Source organism: Sceloporus undulatus, chromosome 5 (genome assembly GCF_019175285.1).
Source record: "Sceloporus undulatus isolate JIND9_A2432 ecotype Alabama chromosome 5, SceUnd_v1.1, whole genome shotgun sequence".
Classification (NCBI taxonomy): Eukaryota; Metazoa; Chordata; class Lepidosauria; order Squamata; family Phrynosomatidae; genus Sceloporus; species Sceloporus undulatus.
This window is the reverse complement of record NC_056526.1, coordinates 31,621,849-31,628,242: the sequence shown is the minus strand read 5'-3', so window position 1 is coordinate 31,628,242 and position 6,394 is coordinate 31,621,849. Positions and strand designations below refer to the sequence as shown.

The 6,394-nt window shown below is 43.4% G+C and overlaps 1 protein-coding gene across 1 annotated transcript in view; it reads left to right on the top strand.

Annotated features, from left to right (window-relative positions):
- The window catches only part of SYN3 (synapsin III), a 1,385,441-nt gene that overhangs the window by 126,165 nt on the left and 1,252,882 nt on the right, over positions 1-6,394 (top strand). The window lies entirely within an intron of this gene.

Genomic DNA, 6,394 nt, shown 5'->3' with positions numbered 1-6,394 from the left:
TCTTCTTCTTCTTCTTCTTCTTCTTCTTCTTCTTCTTCTTCTTCTTCTTCATGTTACTAGGAGCCTAAGGCACAACACTGTTCTGTTCTCATGAGAATGTGATGTTGTATTAGATCCTGGCCCAAAGAGTCACTGTAATTTTGCTGTCTCAAGGTTACTTATCCTTGTGCTTTTAATTTTGCATGATGCCCAGGGCTCTAGAGCCACTCTGTTAACTCAAAAGAAATAAAAGGCCTCTAATAGGACTTCACTGCATTTGTTTGCAAAATGCCTGATACCCCTAAACCTTTACTCCTCCCCTCTCCATTTGGAAAGTATCACAAGTAGGTTTAGAGATTCCTAACTTGAAGTTGCACAGAAAACTGGATCCCCAGTAATTGACCAGCCTTTTGGTTCTTTTCTGCATGCCACTGTTTGGCCCCTGTTTTCCTTGAGTCTCTGCCAAGCCTATTAAATGTGTCAGAACAGGCAGGGAAATGGAAGAATTATTATTTCCATTTGGCTTCTGCTGCTGCTTCGTTTAATTTTCAGTAGGCTTTGAAATATAGCAATTGCTTTGCTTTTTCATACTTTTTGTTTTTGTGGGTTTTATTCTCTCCCCCTTCATGTCATTTTTGTCATTTCCCACTACTCTGCTTTTTGTTCCTTTCATGAAGGAATGTAGAAGCCTAACCAAATATACCCAAATAGAGGAGAAGACCCCTGCTTCCCCTTATTAAAGGAAAAGAAAGGAATGGAAACTCATTTGTTCCAGAGAGAAATTTCATTATCTTAAGAGTTTTGTGGTAACAGGGAGGGCAATAATGAGGTTATATCTAATCAGAGCATATGGAATGCTTAACCATTAAGCCTCATTCTTCACTGTTCCCCAACTAAACTATGGAGAGAAGGGAACAAAAGAGGTTGAGGGGCAGCAGTGAAACAGGCTGTTTCATTGCCATCACAAGTACTGGAGAGGACCAGATGGTTTATACCAAATGGAATGGCTTACCTAAAGTCACAGACAGTAACCTGTGGTCTTAAATGCATCTTTTCTGAATGTTGCCAGTCCAGGTTTCTGCACTAAGTTATGTGGTGTTCAGAGACATAGCCGTGCTAGTGTCAGTATGCAAAGGTACCTTGTAACATCTTTTGAGAGAGAGAGAAATAGGTTTGTAGCATAAGGTTTCATAGACTGTGTCTGCACTGATGGGGAAATTTGGCTTACCACCTGGGGCTTCTGGATCCATGGGGAGGATGAACTGTCCATACAGCTGGAACCCACAATGGCCCAAATGTGGCAGCCCCCACACACTCCTTCCTCTTATCCTAGCCCTGGTTTATTAACACCCAATATGTACCAGAGGAACTGGACAAACTTGAATGTGGCAGTGCTGTGGTGGACACTGGAATTTCCAGGTGCAAAAAGGTCAGTAGATTACCTGGCCCAGGGCACCTCCTTCTGACCTCTTCCACCTACCTACCAATGCTCATCCCCCTGTCCTTGCACTGGCACACAGTTCACACCCTCAGGGCATTCTCTGGAGTTTCCAGCTTAATTTGGCATAAACAAAGACTCTTTTACTCCACAGAATCACCCTAGTGTGCAGACTGGAGCAGTGTTTCACTTGGCACCGTGCATCTAAAGAGGTCACTGCAGGAACGGGATGGGAACCTTTCTTTTTTACCCCCATGTAGACTTGGTCATAGCAATAGCAATAGCATTTACATTTCTATACCACTTATCAGTGAAATCTGCACTTTCGAAGCAGTTTACAATCTGTAAGCCCATTGCCCCCAACAAGCTGGATATTCTTTTTACTGACCTATGAAAAGATGGAAGGCTGAGTCAACCTTGGAGCTCTGGGATCAAATCCACAACCTTGCAGCTGCAGCACCGGCATTTAACCACTGTGCCATCAGGACTCCATATGGCCATAGACTACATTTGATGATGTAGACCCATTCTATGAAAGCTTATGCTGCAAACTTCTTTTTCTCACTTGCAAAGGTGCTAAATGCTTTTGCATGTTATGCAGAGTAAAACATGGGTGCATTACAGACGGCCCAGAAGGGGCCATCTCGTGCTGCTGCCGGTTGCAGCGTCTGGGAACCGCAGCAGCCAAACGGCGCGGTTCCCAGACACTGCCAAGAAGGAGCGCAAAAATCATGCTCCTTCTTGCTCCCCGGAAGAGATGCCACGAGGCGCTAGTCACACACTCGCGGTGTCATTTCTGGGGTGCGACGTGCGGACACAGAGCGTCCATTACGTCAAGATGGCGGTGGCCGTGTGGAACGGCCGCCGCCATTTGTTACGGACAGAGTCCATAACAGGAGTAGGGGCGTCTAGAAGAGATGCCCCCTTTTTAAACTGGGACATCCTGAGGATGTCCCAAATGGCGGTATGTAACCCGCCATAGAATTGCTCAGGTTCAATTCCTGCAGCTCCAGTTAAAAAAGAATAGACTGGAGGCAGTGAGAAAACCTGTGACCAAGAGCAGCTTTCAGTTAAACTGTGATAGGCAACACGGGCCTTCAGCCTTATTTTATCTTGCCCCTGACTTAATTTCAGAAACATTCTGCAAACAATCAGCTCAGAGTGTGGCAAGCTCACTTCTGTCCTTTAAAAGGGAAAGGCCAAAAGTGACTTCAAGACCTAAGTAAGATAGAGCCATGCTGAAGAATAAGTCTGCTGGGACATAAAAATGGTGTAAACCCTTAGGAATTTGAAGTTAAGTTAAACCACGTACATGACAGCCTGACTCCTACCTTCAAACGTTTTGATGCATTCTGCTAACGAAGATACCAGCCAGAACACAAGTGTGAAATACAAAGAATAAGTGTGATCTGCGTATTTTGGAAATAGTGATTGCTTTCATTGTTATTGGTGATAGCTATTGGGGACTTTGCATGACTGTTTCTCAAACAGCTGCCACTTCAGGGTTCTGTAAGAATACACTGGGGCTTTTTGCACCACCATTTGGGACGTCCGGAGGACGTCCTATTTTAAAAAAGGGGCGTCTCTTATAGACGCCCCTGGGCCTAGTACAGACTCCGTCCGTACAAGATGGCGCCGGCCCTTCTACATGGCCGGCGCCATCTTTGCGTATCGGACGCTGAGCGTCCATACGCATCACGTCCTTTGTAACGTAGCGAGTGCACCCCTGGCGCCTCGCTACGTCACAAACGCGACGGAAAAAGAAGCTCCATTTTGGAGCTTCTTTTTCGGTCCGCGCGGGAGTCGCGCCATCTGAAGGCTCCGGCTCCCCCGCGGACCTACCGGCGGCGATGGCAGAGCGCCGCAAAGTGGCGGTATGTACCCCGCCACTATGAGCTTAGTTCAACTGCCTGTTTGCTAGTAGACTTTGAGCTTGCATGCCATGCTCTGGTTGGCACTGCATCTATTTAAATAAACTGCTGTTTTTAATCTGCTACAGATAACTTTAAAGGGGTTAAGTATTCAAGGTCTTAAAGGGGTACATTTTCCCCCAACAACTTCCTTTGGCAGCTAAACTAAGCCAGATCAAGAGGTAGAGAAAAGGTAGTAATAAAAAGAATATTCCCCCCACAAAAAAATCCCCCAATTAATGTTGAAAAGAGGATTTCTTAAGTGTCATGAAACCATGAGGAGGAGAGTCTTGGATGAGTGAAAATTTCACAGTTCAGGACTTATTCTGCACCCACACAAATGCACTTGTCTCATTTTTTTTTGCACATTAAAAAAAATATCCTGAACAGAAAATAATGTTTCTAAGCACAAATAGCTGTTTTCTGTTCAGGTAACTTGCTTTCTGCAGAGAAATATTGTTTTCTGTACAGAATCATAGACTAGAATCATACAGTCATATTGCTGAAAGGGGCTTCATGGGCCATCAAGTTCAACTCCCTGCTCAATGCAGGATCTCTAGTTAAAGTATCCCCAGCAGGTAAATGCCCACTCTCTTTTTTAAAAACCTCTAGAGACCCCACCACCTCTCTAGGCAACAGGTTCCATTGCCATTGATCTCACTGTCAAAAGGTTCCTTCTAATGTTCAGTCAAAATCTTCTGCTGACTGGGGATGCTGGGAGTTGTAGTCCAATAACATAATTTTCCCAAGTTGTTCTCTGTTTTTCTCACTCTTTTCCTCTGTCACCACTTCACTGTATGTGAATGTGTGAAATACTTTTATTTTCTGTACAAACAAACAAAAATTGCCAAGTGTTGAGATTTTTTTACTTCACGTGCCAGAGAAGGAGTCTCTTCTAAACAGCCTCACTAGTGGATTTTTGTTGTAGGTGTCAGCAACTGAAAGCTTTTAACCAGAAAGAGAAATCTCTCCCCCCACCCTTTGCTCTTGATGGGAAAAATAGTGATGATCTCTGAAGAAAAAAAAATGGTACCATATATAACAAAAGTCACAGAAAAATCGGGGTGGGGGTTTTAAGCTGAAATGGCTCAGAAAGTTCCATTTCGAGACACATTTGTCTAAGGCTTCAAGCATCTCACCAGCAGCCCTGGCAGCATATTAGTTTCCCTTCAAGCTCTTTCTTTATCTCCAACTGTTCTGAGTGTTGTGGGGAACTGGGGAAGGGAAAATAATTTCCTAGAACAAAAGGTTCCTCTGCCCATCCATGCCACCAGACAGTGCTGTCATTGAAAGGCAGTGGGCTTCAGACCATACCCATCTTGACTTAAAATATACTGGTCTCCCTTGTCTTCCTCCCCTTTCCAAATTAAAACCAAATAACAAACCCCTCCTAAACACTGCCCGTTCCTCTTCCCTTGAAAATAGCATAAAGAGTCTCTAACACAGAAACACATCTCTCAGGGAATGACAGATCCTGCTGAAGTGAGTGGCACAACTTACAGACACCAGCAGTGCACATCCAACCCCAGGAGCAGTGAGGCAGTGGGGAGACGACTGGGCCTGCAGAGTGCCTTGCCATCAATTCCTCCCTCCTAAGAGTTACCCTGGAGCTATTCCACACTCTTAGAAAACTTTAGTTTGCTACTCTAAAAGACAGATTGATTGCTTAAAAAAACACAGGGGGGAACTGCATAGGATTGCAGCATTAAATAAGCACTCTATAAATTTAAAATAATAACTATTTGTTTACCATCATATGTATCATTCATGCAGGTAGATTCGTAGTGTGGTCTGTGATGAACTGCAAACCCCTGTTGAGGAATGATGCAGTTGAAATGCTACACTTCCCTCAATATGATATGGGAGATTTTACTTTCTTTAAAACTATATGAAGTGGTACATTTTGTCATTTGAGCTGCATAACCTAAAGCATAATCCATGTTTATACTGAAGCAAATCTCACTGTGCTCAATGATGCTATCCACTGGTAAGTGAATTTAAGGGTGCAGCTCTAAACTGCTTCCTAGTTTACATTGTGTTTGCACCTGACCAACAGATCTGTGTAAACAAGATATACAGAAACAAACCCTGGCTGACATTTAAAAGGAAAAAAAAAGAACTACAAACCTCTGATAAGCACATATTCTTTGTCCCAGTAGTGTTAGAACTATCTCTAATGGTGACAGAAAACAGTTATATCTACTCATTTTTCCCCTTGTTCTTCCTCATTCATTTTCTGTACTGCACAAAACTAAATTACTTTTGACATTCTTGCAGGAGTAGGAATGGTAACACTAAATGAAGCTAGTGAGGGAAATGAGTGAAATAGGTTTGTTTTATGTATCAGGTGTACTGTCAGCTTGGAATTTCCCAAGTGTGCATCCTAAATTTCCAGATGGTGGCCCAAAGGTGATCCAGGCTTCTGGTATAGGGCTCAGAGCTCATGGATCTTTGGTTGCCATTCAGAACAAATCTGTTTTTATTTCTGTGTCCTGCCATCTTATTTATACATGTATGCTGTTTTATTAACTTAAATGTATCCATGCAATACAAAAGGCTAAAGAAGTAACATAGATGGTGGTGGGGATAGTTTTGGAACTGTTATTTCCCAGTCTCAGGATCCTGCAGACAGCATGACAACTGGCCAGAAAACACTGGAAATTACTGGCTGGGAGATTCTGGGAGCTGCAGTCAAGAAAGTAACCTTTCCAGGTTGTAGTGCCCACAAAGTAGTGCCTGTATTACTTAGCCCCCTAAGGGCCAAGTAGTGGCTCTAAGCGCTAAGTAGTGTTCACAAGGGGGAAAAATATAGTAATAAATATTGAGAAGACTGTGGGGCACAATATTCCATGTTGAACACACCAGATGTATTTTATTTTGGTTTTCAAACAACTACTCCCAGTTGTGATACCCTGTCTGTCATTTTTTCTATATCATTTTGTCTCAGAGCTGTGAAACCCAGGCATTCTAACTCATCCTTACTCCTTCCCCCACACAGCTGGCATATTTCACCAGTGTCTTTCATATCCTAAAGCAGTGAGTGAGTGGAACAGTCCAACTTCACAGC